The sequence below is a fragment of the Dermacentor albipictus genome, chromosome 5, assembly GCF_038994185.2.
Source record: "Dermacentor albipictus isolate Rhodes 1998 colony chromosome 5, USDA_Dalb.pri_finalv2, whole genome shotgun sequence".
In the NCBI taxonomy this organism is placed as follows: Eukaryota; Metazoa; Arthropoda; class Arachnida; order Ixodida; family Ixodidae; genus Dermacentor; species Dermacentor albipictus.
Window position 1 is genome coordinate 167,515,724 of NC_091825.1, and position 17,270 is coordinate 167,532,993.

At 51.4% G+C, this 17,270-nt stretch overlaps 1 protein-coding gene and 1 long non-coding RNA gene across 4 annotated transcripts in view; both read left to right on the forward strand.

The window, feature by feature from the left end:
• The window catches only part of LOC135904033 (F-box only protein 9), a 94,821-nt gene that overhangs the window by 9,644 nt on the left and 67,907 nt on the right, over positions 1 to 17,270 (forward strand). The window lies entirely within an intron of this gene.
• LOC139060232 (uncharacterized) lies at positions 11,845 to 16,363 on the forward strand. The gene is made up of 3 exons (XR_011514717.1): positions 11,845 to 12,199; positions 13,023 to 13,134; positions 13,346 to 16,363. It is a non-coding gene; the product is annotated as an uncharacterized lncRNA (long non-coding RNA).

A 17,270-nucleotide genomic window follows, 5' to 3' on the forward strand; every position in this document is an offset into this window, starting at 1 on the left:
GCTCTTCCCGGTTCCTTAGGATCTCTCTCGACGAAGGTTGATCCGTAGCGCTGCCACCAGCTGATGCATTCGGAGGCGATCTCACCGCTGCCAGCCAGATGTTGCATTCGGAGGCGATCCTACCGCTGCCAACCAGTTGTAGGGGTTGAGGACGGACTTCGGGATGAAAAACAAACTTGGGAGGGTTTATTTTACATTATATACAGGGAGGTGAGAGTCAAGTAACAGTCGTACAGTCATTACGGGCCGGCAGCAACTCGGACGCTGCGGCCCGCGGCAAGAAGTTCGAGAGAGGTCAATCAGGGAACGCTCTGGTCTCTCTGGAATGCTTCTTTTAAACCCTTCGAGGACTGGAAGTCGCGTCATGTTCGGCCAATGGCAGAGTCCGCTCAGATGACGCCATTTTCGGCCAATGGTTGGCGCCCGTGTCGCGGTGTCACACCCGGCAGCTCTCTGCGGTCTTGCCTTGCAGACTTGCAATTGCGTTTTTCAAAGGCGGAGAATGGGGACGCTGGGCGCCATTGTCCGAGGGCTCACCTACTCCCGGCGGCACGGCTCCACCGGCGGCGTACGAACTTGTTGGCACGTGAACTTGTTGGCTCGAGCGCTCCTCTGGAATGTGCTGCGATTCGATGTGGTCTGGGGAACTCGAAGTAGGCACAGGAAAGAGCCCCATATCTAACAACGCGAGATCCTACCGGGGCCCACGCGACCCGCTTCCAGAGCAATCCAGGGACGCCGAGATAGCGCGCCTTATGAAAGAAAACGCGGACTTCAAAGAAATGATCAGAAAGATGGCTAGTGAAATGATAGAGATTAAGAAATTGGTAATCAGTCAGAGTGCTGCATCCAACGCGTTGGCGCCGACCGCCACAGAAGCACCAGTTCCGGCCTGCGACTCGGCCGGCGCCGCCAAACGTAGGGCAGTTTCCAGTAAGGACGATTCAGATTCGCAAACTTATGAGATCAAAGGCATGCTGGCCACGCTCACTAAGAGTGTGCAGCAGTTACAACAAGGTTACAACAAGCACAGGTGCAAGTCGCCCTTGGAGACCCGAGGAGAGGCCTAGGCGCGCTGGCCGATCGCATGGATGCCCTCGAGCGTCTGGTGATCCCGAATAATACGTCCGTAACTCCGATGCAGGTTGTTGTTCCGAACGCGTCGGGGACTCAGATCAGGGCTACGAGCACATCGGCACGTCAGAGTGGGGGGAACTTCTTGCGTGCACCTGTGCTTACAGCGGGTACCCCGGACAATTTATCTAATCATGGATAGTTCCAAAGAGGAGTTCAAAATTTGGCAGTGGTACTGCAGGGGGTACTCCAATAAGAGGGCTCCTTTGCAGCAATATTTAAGATCGCTACCTAACAAACCACAAGTAATAGCATTACACGAAACCCTCGTCTCTGCTGCATCCCTCTCTGGTTATCGTGCCGTCTCCGTGCAGGCCGAAGGTCGGGGAGTGTGTACGTTAATTGACAGGAGGCTTACACACTTGTCTCACGACCTGAAGCTGGCGAGTTGTAAGGTCGAATACGTCATGGCGGAGGTTCTGCTCAACACGAGACAACGCAACCAGCGAAGAAATAGCGTGTTTATTTTCAACATCTACAGCAATCCTAGGCACTCGCAACAGCAGTTCAAAACGATACTCAAGAAGTCCGCCGACCTGGCCGGCACCCATCCCTTGGTCGTCGTCGGAGATTTCAACGCACCGTACGGCGTGTGGGGGTACGTCTACGACACGAGAAAGTGCCGGGGTCTGTGGCAGAACGCCAACGAAATGGACCTCACGCTCATCACGGACAAGGCGTTCCCCACCCGAATCGGCAACTCGGTGAGCCGGGACACCACCCCCGATCTGGCGTTCGTGAAGAACGTCGAGGGAGCCGAGTGGAGCAACACCGCAATAAATTCTGGTAGCGACCATTATGTGCTCGAGACCCGCTTCGAAGTCACCCGAACTAAATCCAGAGAATTCACTGTCACGGACTGGGACCTTTTTCGCAAGCTCCGCGGCAACGACAGCGCACCCGTCCCCAAAGACCTGGAAGATTGGTGCGAGCGAATCAAGAGTGACGCCGAGAAGATCGTCAGCGACCTGGAGGTAGAAAAGATGGACAGTAGGCTGGCCCATCTGATCGAGGCCAAGCAGGCGCTGCTTCTAAGATGGAAGGGACAAAGGTTTAACCGAAGATTGAGGAAAAAGATCTCCGAGCTTAACAAGGCCATCGAAGATCACTGTTGGACCCTCGGCAAGCAGCAAAGGGACGAGGTCTGTGACTCGATCGACGGGCAGATGCGTAACGGCAAGTCCTGGGGCATGCTTAAACATCTCCTCGACGAGGGCAGCACCAGATCCAGTCAGAGACACACGCTTGGCAGAGCCCTTCACGAAGCAACCACATCCTGTTCCGGGGACGAGCTGGTTGCCAAACTCATTGAGAAATACCTTCCCATGAAGCGTGGAAACGAGGAAGACCGGTTTCCTGACTACCTCGGCCCAAGCCGTCCGGAATTGGACGAAGACTTTACCGTGGGGGAAATTAGGCAAGCCATTTTCGCGCTCAAGGGGAAGTGTGCGCCAGGTGCCGACAGAATCACCAACAAGATGCTGCGGAACCTTGACGACGGTTCGATCGCATACCTCACCGAGAAGATCAACGAGACGTGGAAAAACGGCAGCGTCCCAGAGCAATGGAAGACCGCCAACGTCGTCCTGATCCCCAAACCCGGCAAGGCTCCGAACGTGGACAACCTCCAACCGATCTCTCTCACCTCCTGCGTTGGGAAAGTGGCGGAGCATGTCGTCCTCAACAGACTAAACAGATATCTCGAAGAGAACAACATCTAAACTCACAACAGGATTGGCTTTCGTGCCGGCCTCTCGTCGCGGGACGCCATGAAGATGATCAAACATCAAATCATCGACGGCAGTACCAGGGCCCTGCTCGGACTCGACCTCGAGAAAGCGTTTGACAACGTTCTCCGCGAATACATTCTGGCCTCCGTGGCAGACCTCGAGCTGGGCCCCAGACTATATAACTACGTCCGTTCGTTCCTGACGGGGAGGAAAGCGAAGCTGCGGATCAGCGACTTTGTCTCCGACGAGGTGCTCCTGGGCCCACGGGGCACGCCGCAAGGCTCGGTCATTTCTCCTGCTCTCTTCAACATCTGCAGGATCGGCCTCTCGAGGAATCTGGCCCAAGTTGAAGGTATCAAACACACCATCTACGCAGACGACATCACCATCTGGTGCACAGGCGGTAGCGAAGGGCAAGTGGAAAGCGCCATGCAAGAGGCGGTGGACGTCACGGAGCAGTACCTGCTACCCACCGGACTCAGATGCTCCCCGACCAAATCTGAGCTTCTCCTTTATAGAAAAGAAAAAGGGCGCAGACCCAAGGGCTGGAAACCGGTCTCGGAAAGTGACATTCACCTGTTCACTCGGAGCGGTGACCCAATACCCAGGGTCGACACCATCAGGGTCCTGGGTATGTTTATAGAATCACGCGGCGGCAACGGCAATGCGTTACGCAAGATAATTGCGGAAACCGACAATGCTTTTTGCCTTGTCCGAAGGGTCACGAACAGACATCATGGCCTCAAGGAGGACAACCTGCTTCGGCTCATCAACGCCTTTGTGCTGTGTCACTTCACCTACACGGTGGCCATGCACACTGGCTCAGAGCCGAGCGGGAAAAGCTTAATGCCCTCATTAGAAAATTCTTCAAGAGAGCCCTCGGGCTGCCCGTCAGAACGCATACAGAGGACCTCCTTCGGCTCGGCATACACAACACCATGGAGGAGATAGCCGAGGCTGAGGAACAGGCCCAGCTAACTCGGCTGTCCACAATGCCGGCCGGCAGGCATATCCTCGAGAAGATTGGACTCGCACCCACCAAAAACTTGGCTGAAAACACCCAAATCCCCAGAGAAATAGGGGAGAAGATCGTGGTCGCCCCTTTGCCCCGCAACGTTCATCCCGTTCACAACGCAGGTCGTCGCAAGGCAAGAGCATTGAATATGCTAAAGTAAGTAAACAGGGACAAAATCGCAGCAAGCTTCGTGGACGCAGCTGCGTACCGAGACGGCAAGGCTTTTGCGGTTTCCGTCGTTGACACGCTGGGCAAAGTTATCAACTGTGCTTCCGTCCGGACGACGAACCCAGAGGTGGCCGAGCAAGTGGCCATTGCACTCGCCATGCAAGATGGTCGGAGAGACAGGGTGTATAGCGATTCGAAAGCCGCCATCAGGGCATTCCAGAAAGGCCGGGTAGCCCGGCAGGTAGTTCAAATTCTGAAAGGCGCCAAACACGGCAACACCTCCATGCACTCGATCCTTTGGTTCCCTGCACACGTCGGGGCGATTGACGGGGTTCCTCTGAACCTCAACGAGTCTGCCCACGAGGCTGCGCGTGGCTTTACCGACCGCGCTGCCCTCGGGTCGGGCGACTCTCTCCCCGGACACCGAGACGCTCCTCTCACACACAACGAAATCACTAAATTCTTCTACTTAGAGACCCCTGCCTCACTCCAAGTTAAGCAGGCCGCAGGCGGTCACACTAAGACTTTTGCAAACGAACTCACACCCAAATCCGGCGTCCCTTAATAGCATATATCCCGAGATTTATCCGAATTGTTCTTGCGTGGCCTGTGGTGAGGTAGCTACGTTGCCTCATATGCTCTGGGAGTGCGGGTCGCTGGGCCCGAAGTTCACCAAGGAAGAGTGGGACGCCCTCCTGCGAAGTCCCGTCTTTGAGGATCAAATCCTGGCCGTCCAGCGCGCCCGCGATCGGGCCGGCAGACTAGATCTGTCAGTACCGTCGTGGGATTAGCCAGGTGCGCGTTTTATCGCGCTTTGCTGGACCAAATGAAAGTTTATTCACTCACTCACTCACTCACTCACTCACTCACTCACTCACTCACTCACTCACTCACTCACTCACTCACTCACTCACTCACTCACTCACTCACTCACTCACTCACTCACTCACTCACTCACTCACTCACTCACTCACTCACTCACTCACTCACTCACTCACTCACTCACTATATATATATATATATACAGTGAAAGCTCGTTAATTCGAACTTCAATAATTCGAATTTATGGATAATTCGAACTGTACGATTTGGTCCGGCCCAAGCTCCACAGAAGTCTATGTATAAAAAAGTCCGTTAATTCGAACGCGAGAAGGTTCCCTCACGGATAATTCGAACTACGCTCGCCTGGCACACGGCCAGAGAAACACGCCTACTGCCTACACACAAGGCTGTATTGCCTCCGAAACGGAGAGAACGGCGAGAGAAGGCAAAATCGGAAAAAAATCTAACCGACGCGGGGTCAGCCAGAAGGCAGCGGCGGCTCCGGCCTCTCCGTTCTACGTAACCTCCGAGACTTTTTCCCCGTTGCGAATGTCGGAGGCTTTGCAAATCTTGTACAGTTGCTAATGTGCGGAGATGGCACGGCAAGCTCCAAAACACAGCGAATCAAGTACGTCGCAGCTGCGCTTGCAATCAAGAACCAACGAATCAGGGCCTTCGCCACCTTCACATGTTCAGCGTCTTTGTCTCGGCAGTCTTCATCGGTTGTGCACTTCTGTTTTCAGCTCAGGACGTATCGGCCGTCGCGATTCATTGTGATGGTGTTAAGCCTCGGCTAACGTTCGTTTCGGTGGACATCGGTGGTGTGGCACAGTCGGACCCAGAGCTTCGACTTGAAGGTGGCGTGTGCCCGCGGCACACGCCATCACTTTCTGACACGCCAAATTTCTGACATGCCCTACTACTTCCAAATCGCTGACTGATTGCCTGTTGCCCTCTTTCACTTTCGTTAGTTCGAACTTTCGTTAATTCGAACTGAAGCGGCTTCCCCTTGCTGTTCGAATTAACGAGCTTTTACTGAAAAGCTCGTTAATTCGAACAGCAAGGGGAAGCCGCTTCAGCCGCTGAAACGGTTCGGACAAATTTTGTAGACGCGTAGGGTACAGCTTAAATAGAACATTCGCACCACAATTTAAGTGAAGCGTTACGTATTAATGGAGCTACAAGCTATTACAAGTTACCCTCCTCCCTAGCCATGCTTTTCCTCCTCAACTCGTTCGCCGAGCGATCGAGAGTGCTCGGCGAGTGACGTCACGGAGAAGAGGCCAGCGGCACGCTCGGGGATACGGCCGGGTTGAATGAAGGGATCGCGGCTTGGTTCACCTAGCAGCCGTATGCTTTTATTGTCCACTCCACGCTTTTTCTTCAGTCGAAACTGCGGAGTGAGCAGCAGGTACCTTACAAAGCATTTATTTAGAGGCACAGATACAAAACAGCTTTGTAAAGCTTGTGCAGGTATTGATGCCAGCAGCTTCTTATAGCGTCGAGCTTTGTCGTCTTTGTAATGTACGTTTTTTGTGCATTATAATAATTATTATTGTTTATTATACCCCACACTTCATACCTATTACTTCAAATAAATTGAATCCATAAAAACATTTCCTTCCGTATTTTTGTACTTATGGTTCTTATGGCGCGCCAATGATGAATGTAACGCACTCTATTAGCTTCACAATTGCGTATGAACAATTTTATTGGGGACAGATGCACTTATTCCAATCTGGATTATGCTTAAACGAATAATTTCGCTTTCGACGCACTCATTACCGCGGTGCACTAATTTACAACTCAAATAAGTATGGAAACGGAATATAAAATGTTCGTGCAGCTATTTACAAGGAAACAGCTGCCTTATTGCGCAGAGTTTCAGCTTTTCTCTTCCTTGCCTTAGCATTGCAATCCAATATTTTGTCGTTCATCTTGCAACAGTAGTTCTTCAATAAAATATTCATGCTACACAAAATGTGCCTTAACACAAATTCACATTTGTGTCCATCCTCGTCGAACTCTCAGGAATCGTCACTGACGAGCAGTTTAAGCGTGACTAAGTGACGTTGGTTTGGCAGATTAATGAATTCCAGAACGTAGACTTTTTGCTTGTTATAAATTGCATCAGGTCTTCAAGGTTCAGAATCTTATCCGCTTTCTTCTCCTTGCGGAATGCTTCAGCAGAGGCTTCACACGCTTTCTTCAAGGAAGCAGCCTCAAGACGCATGCGCATAGAATCGGGATCCGCCCTCGAGGTGCTTGGCTTCGAAAGATAAGGTGGATATTGAGGAAACTTTGATTGGGCTGCGCCTAAGCGAAGACGCAGGCGTGAGAGTGTTGCAGTGACGGTGTGCCCTGTAAGTGTCGTCGAGGTGAGAGACCTCCCGCACTATGTCGGACTCAATGAAGTGAAGTTCACAAGCCTAGAAGGAAGTTAAAAGTTGGTCTACATTTTATTCTAACATTCCTGATTTAAAGGCACTTTCTCTAATTGAGCAATTAACTTTCCCGTATTTTTTCAAAAGTAACTATTTAAAGAAGTTCTTGACATCTTACCCTGCAGTGCGGTGATACAATGAAGTCTGCACGTGGTATCGCCCTAATCCAGGCACTCTGGGCTTCTTCATCTAGCGGAAACTTGAAGACGTGATTTTTCTGCCCCGATTTGTAATTGCTCCGGCAACTGGGCACGCAGCACTTATTAGGCATATCTTGACATGTCACTCCACATTCCGGGGTAATGAAAACTCGCGGTACACACAATCGCTCAAGTCTTGAGACTGCATGCACTGGTCACATCTAGAAAAAAATTTGCGTTCGGAAGCATGCGGCAGCATGGCTGAACATGCCGGGACTTTTTAACCTTGGAGCTATTCAAGGAGCGGCAGGGCTCCTGGAACTAATCGAATTGCTGTCGCCGCCGTCGTCGCCTCCTCCGAATAGCCGGGGTTAACTATTGTATTTCCGCGCTTCATTTTCAACAAGTGTGCGCCGCTAGTAGCTTCGCAGCGCGCTGCACGGAACTTCTATATTGGCCTCTTCTGCGTGACGTAGCTCAAGGGGAGAGGGTCAGCCAGAGTGTTGGCTGAGCTCCGCCTTCACTGGTTGTGCGTCACGATGCGACGTGACATCGTCCACTTCCGGTTGTTTTGGAGCACGCCCCCGCGATACATCTCTGCTTGCCGCGTGCCGTCGACCCTAAGCGAGAGCTATCGAAGCAGCGTGCGTTGCGAGCATTCTGTCGTACCGCCGACCGTGTCTGGTATTCCGGTAACCGCAGGCAAGCTGGGTGGTGGTGATAAACTTTATTGAAAGGGGGAAGGGTAAAGAGGGACGTGGCTGAGCGTTAGGGCTCAAGTAAGGCCCTGGGCCTGCTTGGCCTTTTCCGCCCAGTCCACCAGTTCCAATTGTCGGTCGACGTCCCCGGAACTGAGCCAGGCTATCCAGTCAGTCTCGCTGCTGACGGGGGGATGAGAGAACGGGAGCGAGGTGCATTCCCACATTATGTGTGTGAGTGTTCCTGTTTCTGAACAGAGCCTACATTTGTCGCTTTCCCTGCCCCCTGTGATTTTGTTAATGTATTTTGGGTGTGGGTATGTATTTGTCTGAAGTCGCCGAAACGCGACCGCTTGCGTTTTGTCGAGTTGCTTGGCCGGTGGTGGGAGCGCGCGACGCCTCAAGCGATACCGATGGGCTATTTCATAATAAGTCCCGCAGGGTTCCTCGTGTGTCTCCTCCTCATTCACGCCGTCCGCATCCGCGGACGAGGCTCGGCGCGCGAGATCTCGAGCCAAACTGTGAGCCGACGCGTTGCCGGGCACAGCCGCGTGAGCGGGGGTCCACACGAGGGTTTTCAAGCCGCTTAGGGGGCGTCGTGTGAGGACATGGTACGCCTGTTTGCAAATTCTACCACGGACGAAATTGCCGATGGCCTGCTTGCTGTCGCTGATGACGGTATTTGCGTCCGCATGCATGGCCATGGCAATCGCGGTTTCCTCCGCTTCCACCACTCGGCCAGCCGTGATTGTTGTATGTTCTAGCAGTCCTCCGTTGTGATCAGCTACCACCGCAGTCATGAGGTCGCCGCGAGGGTGTCTGGCTGCGTCTGTGTAGACCACTCCATCTTGCGAGCCATAGCGTCGCCAAATGGCTTCACTACGGGCCTGCCGACGGCCCTGATGGAACTCGGGGTCCATGTTGCGGGGTAGAGGTGGGGCATAAATATGCCCCCTCACCTTTCGCGGAATCGTAACGTACTCTGTAATTTCGGGGATAGCCTCGAGACTGAGCTTCCGGAGGACTGTGCGGCCAGCCGGGGTTAGCGAGAGACGACGGACTTGGGCTGTGTGGTGAGCGTCCAAGAGCTCCTCGATCGTGTTATGCATGCCTAAGGCCTCTAGCCTTGCGGTGGCCGCGTGGTCCGGAAGGCCCAAGGCTGCCTTTGTGCTTCGTCGGATCATGGTGTTTAATTTGGCTAAATCTGTGACTGCGAGTTTGACATATGGTGTCGAGTACATGGTTCTGCTTGTTATGTATGCCTGCACAAGTCGAAGCAGATCGCCCTCGCCCATGCCGTGGTGCCGATTAGCCACCCGGCGAATGAGCTGCATGTAGTGTGTAGTTGGTCGCCCTCTGGAGTTTCTTTAACATGAGCCCGCAGCGCAGCGTGTTCTGAAAGTCTAGCCCCAATATTTTGATACTGGGGCGCTCAGGGATGGTAAGTTTTCCGACTTTAAGCTCAAGGAAGCGCCTTCTCCGTGGTAATCCCCTGGGACAGCTACTCCTGCTGGGCTTGATCAGGAGGTATTCGGATTTTTCCGGTGAGCACGTCAGGCCCCTTGACTCCGCATAAGCTTGTACGACGTCAATGCCGCGTTGCATGATCTCTTGAGGATCATCCGCCGCTGCCCATAACGTCACGTCGCCAGCGTAAAGGCTGTGGTGAAGTCCAGGGATAGAGCACAGCAGTTCCGGGAGCCCGCGCATCGCCGCGTTAAAGAGAAAAGGGGAGATGACTGATCCCTGCGGCGTGCCTCGGCTCCCCAGCTCTATAAATTCAGTTTCATGTTCGCCGACTTTGATCCGGCACTTCCGGTCGGTGAGAAAGTCTCGGACGTATTGGTACGCTCGGTTTCCGACACCCAGTTGGGTCAGGCCCTCGAGCACCGCTGCGTGGGCGACATTGTCGAAGGCCTTCTTCAGGTCGAGGCCCAGGAGGCACCGGAATCGGCGAGCGTCCGCCGGACTTTCGGGTTGCATCACCTGCCTTTTTACCTGAAGGAGCACATCTTGGGAGGACAGGTGTGGCCTGAAACCAAACATAGAGTGGGGTAACTCGTCCCCATCTTCTACGTGTTCATTGAGACGGTCTAGGACCACGTGCTCCATCAGTTTGCCGACGCATGATGTCAGTGAAATCGGCCTGAGGTTGTCCGCATTGAGTGGTTTGCCTGGTTTTGGTATAAAGACGATCGTTGACGTCTTCCACTCTTCCGGGATGGCGCCCGTCTTCCAGCATTCGTTCATGAACTCTGTGAGCTGCTCCATTGCGGCCTCGTCCAGGTTGCGTAGCATCTTGTTGGTAACGCGGTCCGAACCCGGCGCCGAGTTCGTCCGCAGCTTGTAGGCGGCTGCCGACACCTCAGCGAACGTAATGTCTTCGTCTATGTGCGCGTTCGGCCGGCCCTGGTAGGCCGCAGGTAACGGTGTCTTGAGTTGCGGGCCGATGTACTTGTCTCGCATCTCTGCCAGGAACGTCCCCGGGTCCTGAGCATGCCTGTGGATTAACTTGGCCATGTTTCTTCTGCCTTCGACCCTGGTGGTGTCCGGATCCAGGAGGTGGCGTAGGAGGTGCCACGTCCGGGCTGAGCTGAGGCGTCCCCTCATGCGATCACATATTTGGTACCATTGCTGCCGGGTGACCTCGGTCGCGTGATCGGAGATCTCTGCGTCGAGTCGAGTGATTCTTTCTTTGAGGGCTTGGTTATCTTTCCCCTGCTGTTGCCAACGCCGGAGCATGCTCGATCTTGCCTGCCACATGTGGAGCAGCCTGCTGTCGACGTTGGTGGTTTCCGGGGCGTCCTCCGGGTCAAGATGTTCCGTATGCTCTTCCACCTCGGCCAGGAGTTGGCTCGTCCAGGATGAGATATTGGCGATGGACCCCTCATTGGCTCGCATTCTTCTGGACTCGCGGAATTTGTCCCAGTTAGTAAACGAGAAGCGATGCTTCCGCCGACGCTTGCCGCGTGCATAGATTTCCGTGTGAAGGATGCAGTGGTCGCTTCCCAGAGTTTCGCCGGTGTTCGTCGATGCGTAGTCTTGCGAGTGGACGACGAACGTCAGGTCAGGGTTAGTGTCTACCTGACCTCGGCTGCCGATTCTGGTGCGGGTGGCAGTATCGTTGATTAGCGTGAAGCTGGGTGATATCGGCAGATATGGCTGTAGGCATAAACTCAAGCTGATGAAGGAACAATAACGTAGGCGTACGTGAGCGGCCTGATCGGTCTGCACGGTCCAGCCACTTGTTGGCGCAGAGCTTAACCAGCCAAACAAAGAGCTAATATTGCTCTAACCAAGTGGAAAACATATTAAACATCTACAAAAACAACGTGTTGATGATTACACTCCTGCGAAAAATGTACATCACCAGCAAAAAAGTATGCGTTTTGTTAATGCTACTGTGTGTGGTTGAGCTCTATGCCACTAGGTGGCTGTACCGTGCAGAGCATTCACATTTGCGCTTCTGCTCACCCGTCAAACGGCACCCAGGGGTGGCACACTCTCAAGTTCAACAAATGGCCACAGAGGGCGAAAAAATCGACCGCGCGGCGCTGCTAAAGAAACAGGCATAGTACACCAATTAAAAAGGTTCCCCGTTGAGCGCATTATCTCCCGCTAGAGGCGCAGTAGTAAGCGCAATTTTAACCTTCAAACTTTCTTCAACAGTAAACGAAGCGTTTTTATCGCATGATAAAGACTACAAAAGTATAATTCCTAATTTTACATTGTACTTTTCATTACCAACTTTGTTGTTATTTGTCATTTTAAACGCAAAATAGCGTTCAGCATCATCGACCTCCCACGTGACCTCTGGCCTGGATTTAAAATTTTTACCGGTATGTTCGCGTGCACGGCAGGTACGGATTCCTTGGTTCGTACATTGGTTGGTTAATTTGTGCTAACACCAGTTTATTGCGCTTCGATATCTCGCGTTATTTAACTTGGGGTGTAAGCCTGAAAGCTAGGTTTCAGTCGTGAGCCATGTGGAACACGTCTGCATCGAAATGGGAGCCGGGTCCTGCTGCGACTGGGGACAGCAATACCGGTGAGTCGTTTAACATCACTGCTTCAATCGCTATGTAATTTATTCGTCTCGTTAACTTACAGGCGGAGGTAAGTTAACGAACTAGATGCTGCATTACATAAGGGCAGTCAGGACCCTCCGTTGCTGTTTCCGAAATAAACTTTCAGTTGCGAGACCATCATTATGCACACATTCACGAAAGAGAAACGATATCGGAACGCGCGTCACATTTTTCATCTCGTTTTAGCCGTAGCCATAAGTGACTGAGTTGCCTTATCAATATATTTTTTTTTCGAGTCCGCCGGCAACTTCTTTCGTTCACAGAACCGAATAACCTTTTGATAAACTGAAGCTTGAATTTAATGTATTAAACAGTTGCACACATGATAATTCACCCATATTTCGTACCTGTTGGTTCCAAATGTTCTTGCTGTTCAGTATGGCTTACCTCAGGACATCTATTTTTGCAGTAGTGAAGCGGTGCATCACGTTCATGCACAAAAAGAATGCATCAATTCTAATAGCTTCACGTCTTTCATCTATTTGCTTGTGAAATCAGCAGTGTGATCTCTTCTAGTGTATAAACGAGCGCACAAATGTTCTTATTTGTGATCTTAATAATACTTAAGCTGTTGACATGCATTGTAGTTACGCAGACATCGATTTTACGGAGAGTAACCATATTTATTTACCATGCTGCTTAAGCGCCCTAGAACAAACAGTGTACATTTGCATGTGTTCTGTAGTCACAAACCGTTGCAATGTATATGTCGCACCGTTTCGCATTTTATATTGCAAAATTGTGCTTATTCAATTTCTGATGCAGTCAAAATTTCTGTTCCAGACATGCAGTAATGAGGATGGCACCAGTATAAAGCAACACACTCCATGCACTAAACAGAAGCTGCTGCCTGCTACAACAAGGTCATTGTGTGGACTTTGGCTGCTATTACAAGGTAAACAACACCTGGTTCAGAAATAAATATGCCTGATATATGCTGTATTGGCTTGCTAGTCTTGAGATACATGTCATTTGTTTGTAGCAGACGATATGAACATTTGTTCATGTTTACAGTTCAGCATAATTAGTTCGAACATAAAAGAAAACACTACATGAGTTTGGATAATCTTTGCTGTATCTCATGTGCCATTGTTTTGCCCCAACAGAGTCTGTGCCAAGTACATCTTGGTCATCACGGGAGCCCCCATCTACACCAACAGGAAGGGGCTGGAGCTGAATTCACAAGACCACGAACAAAGAAGCCATTCCAGAATTATTTGGATGAGATATCAAGTCTACGGACGACTGTTTCAAGAGTGAAAAGAGCCTACGCCATCATTCCACCAGCACGGATATTGGCCGAGTCATCCAGGTACCTCAACAACAAAAATTATTTGTCTTCAGATGTACCTGCAACCTCTGAACAACCACAGACGACGCTGGCTAAGAGTGTTCTGTCAGCTTGCCCTTCCTTAGGGAGCTCCCTGGCCTTGCCAATTCTTGCCAAGTACAATTTTGTTTCAATGAATGCACGCTTCTTCATTCCACACTTTTGTTAGAGATCATTCCTATTCCTCATACAAACATTAAAGGTCAACCGATTCTTTGCTCATACTTAATGCCAGTCACTGTCTAGTAGCATAACATATGTGTAGCAGTTCTTTCTAGTGTATGTTGCCATGTGCAATTCCTCTCCTGAAATAGCTGATGCGGCATTGGCGTGTGTCTTGCATTAACCTTTACACTGTGTGCTATGTAGCATTTAACTTTTGTTAATGTTTTTGGCTTTCAATGCTTGCAAGGTAGAGTGGCTTCTTTCTTGAATGCAAGCTTTCTCATTCCCATATTGAATTCCTAGTCTCATTCAGGATTGCTATTCTTGCTCGACAGCCTGTGTTTTTGTGCAAGCTACATTGAAGAGATTGATTGCAGAATATGGTTTCGGCGCTGTATGACTTGGTACTTGTCACCGTGTTACGTTTCTCATATGTGGGAGCCTAGTCAGTTGCATTGGGAAACAGTCTCTCGAGGCAAGCACCTGCTCCTACAGTCTGCACAGTGACATAGACTGCGAATTTACACGCACCGTGGTTGGTGCTCCCCGTTCCGTCCTTTCCTGCTGCTGCCGTGTGCAAATTTTGCTTGTGGCCTTCCTCAGCCATGATTTGGCGTCAACGGAGACTCTCATACATAATTACATGGTTCTAAGTGTATGAAGTTGATATCCACATTTGTGGAAAGGCCTGCAAAATAGTTATGTCCACAAAACCGACCATGTCCATATATGGAGAATGTGGCAGACCAAGTGTGAGTTACACATTAGTGGCATGCAATAGAACAAAAAGAAACATGCAGGTTGGAAAGGCGGTAACGCTAATATGCCGGGCACTCCATGTCGCTGTTGGCTGTGGCAGCAGATGCTTGCGTCACCCGATTGTTTCGCAATGCAAGTTGCTCATATTCAACGCCGACTGTCGATACTAACACGTGGGACACACTGTCCAATCTGCTTGTGCTGCTGGTTGTTGCTTGTTACCAGACTGCAGTGTGCGACGAAGGCAAGCGCTATGCCTACAGTCGGACGGTTGAATGTGCCGCAAGCAGCCCATGTGCGTGTATGCTCACTGTTGTCATGTAGATCGCAGCCAATGCATAGTGCCAATGTATAGATTGAGCGTTATGTTAGAGTATGCTGAAGTGATTTGATTACATAATCTTGTTTCAATGTTGTCCCACTTGGTCATGGTTGCCATGTTACATTTCTGGGATGTGGCAGCCTGTTTAGTTGTATTGGCCAACAGCCTCTCGAGGTAAGCACCTGCTCCTGCAGTCCACAGTGACACGAACTCCTTGTTTACATGTACTGTGATTGGTGCTCCCTGTTTGTCCTTTCCTGCTGCAGCCATGGGTAAAGTGTGCTTGTGGCCTTCTTTGTACATGATTTGGCGTGAACAGAGACTATCATACATGATTACATGGTTTGAAGTGTATGAAGTTGATATCCACATGGGTGGAAAGGCCTGTAAAAGTGGCTGCGAATTGGCGATTCCCACAAAACAGACCACATCCATATTGAGAGCAGGTGGGGCACCAAGTGTGAGCGACACATTAGTGGCCACTGAAAGAACAAAAAGAAACGTGCATGTAGGAAAGGAGGTAACACTAGGATGCCAGGTAGTTCACGTCGCTGTGTTGGCTATGGCAGCAGGTGCCTGCGTCACGCGATTGATTTGCAGTGCAAGTTACGGTGACTGTCATTGCAAACAGGTGGGGCACTGTCCAATCTGCTTGTGCTACTGGTTGTCACTCGTTACTAGACTACCATGTGCGACGTAGGCAAGCACTGTGCCTGAAGTCGGATAGCTGAATGTGCTGTATGCAACTTGTAGTGCGTGAATGCCCACTGTTGTCATGTGGATCTTAGCCAATGTACAGCGTATTGTCTGAACCTTATGCGGTGATTGAATGCAGAGTCTAATTTGATAATGGTCGCCGTGTTATGTTTCTTCGATGTGGCGACCTGGTTAGCTGCATGGGCAACAGTCTCCCGAGGTAACCATCTGCTCCTGCAGTCCACACAGCGACAAAGACTCCCAATTTACATGCACCGTAATTGGTGCTCTCCCCGTTCGACATTTCTTGCTGCAGCCGCCGGCCGATTATGCTTGTGGGCCTTCATCGGCCGTGATGTGGCGTGAGCGGAGACAGCACACGTTATTACATGGTCCGAAGTTGTTAGCCACATGGGTGGAAAGGCCTGCAAAAGTGGCTGCAAAATGGTGATGCCCACATGGAGAATGTGGGGCACCAACTATGAGTTGCACATTAGCGGCCCCCGAAAGAACAAAGAGAAACGTGCAGGTTGGAAAGGCGGGAACGCTAAAATGCCGTTTAGTCCATGTCGCTGTGTTGGTTGCGGCAGCAGATGCCTTGCGTCACCCGATTGCTTCGCAATGCAAGTTACGGCGACTGTCAATGCAAACAGGTGGTGCACTGCCCAATTTACTTGCGCTACTGATTGTCGCTCGTTACCAGATCGCCATGTGCGGCGACGAAAGTGAGCAGTTTACGAGCTCGCGTTAATGGTTTCAGCGCATCTCGACATGCAAATTTTATTTCTGATCTTGTATGAGAAGGTGCACTGGTTTTATTCTGCCAATAAAGTCGCACGTCCTGTTCACTCACTTGTGGCTTGTTTGTATGGGCGTCAGCAGAGGCTCTTTAGTCTCCTGGCCACTAAAACGCGGCAGCTGAGGCATGCCGCAAAGCCAGCGAGGCGAACACGGCGCGTACCCAGCGTATAAACGTTGGCGTACGCCACCGCCGTAAAGCGGCCATATTGAATAGTGTACTAAAAAAAAAGCATTTCCGCTTTCTGTTTAAGTAGCGCCATCTGTCGGGTTCCCCACTAAGTTCCATGCGCTGCCGCTTCTTATTTTCGAACCACTGTGGAAGCTACAGTTTCCCTTCTCTAAAGTTGTTCTTTATTCTATGCGGCACCGCCAAGCGGCCAGGCCCTGTTCCCTTGCGCTTGCCCTAATACCGGACTCCCGAAACGCTATATTGCGTTAGTAAGCTTCCGCCCAGTCAACCCGGGTCACGGAGCAAGAAACATTTAGGAGTGGAAACTCCGCTGTTTGCGGCGACCAGAAAAGGTCACAAGCCCGCGGAGCCGTTATCGTGCTGGCGGCCTGGAAAGAAATTACCGCCGTTGAGAGCGCGCCGGAGCAACGCCGGAGCCGCCTGCCCGGGCGCTGCATTTTTTTTTTCGCTGCGGCTTCTACCACGCGCTGCATGGCGCCGCCACTGCATACGGCCCCGTCGGCGCATACAACAATTGTGACCTTATCTGGTCGCCCGTGCTCGCGCGCGCTGACGGGAGTTTCACCTCCTAAATGTCTTACTCTGTGACCCGGGTTGAGGGGGGGGGGGGGGGTCCGGAGTCAATGTGTTGAATGATGCTGGGTTGATGAGTACACGAAAACTCATGGACGCGGCGCCTTCAAAGGTGCCCTCTTCCCATCTGACAACGGTTCCGGTGTAAAGTGACGGCCGCAATCGCGCAAATCCTGGCGCCGATCGGATAGCGGC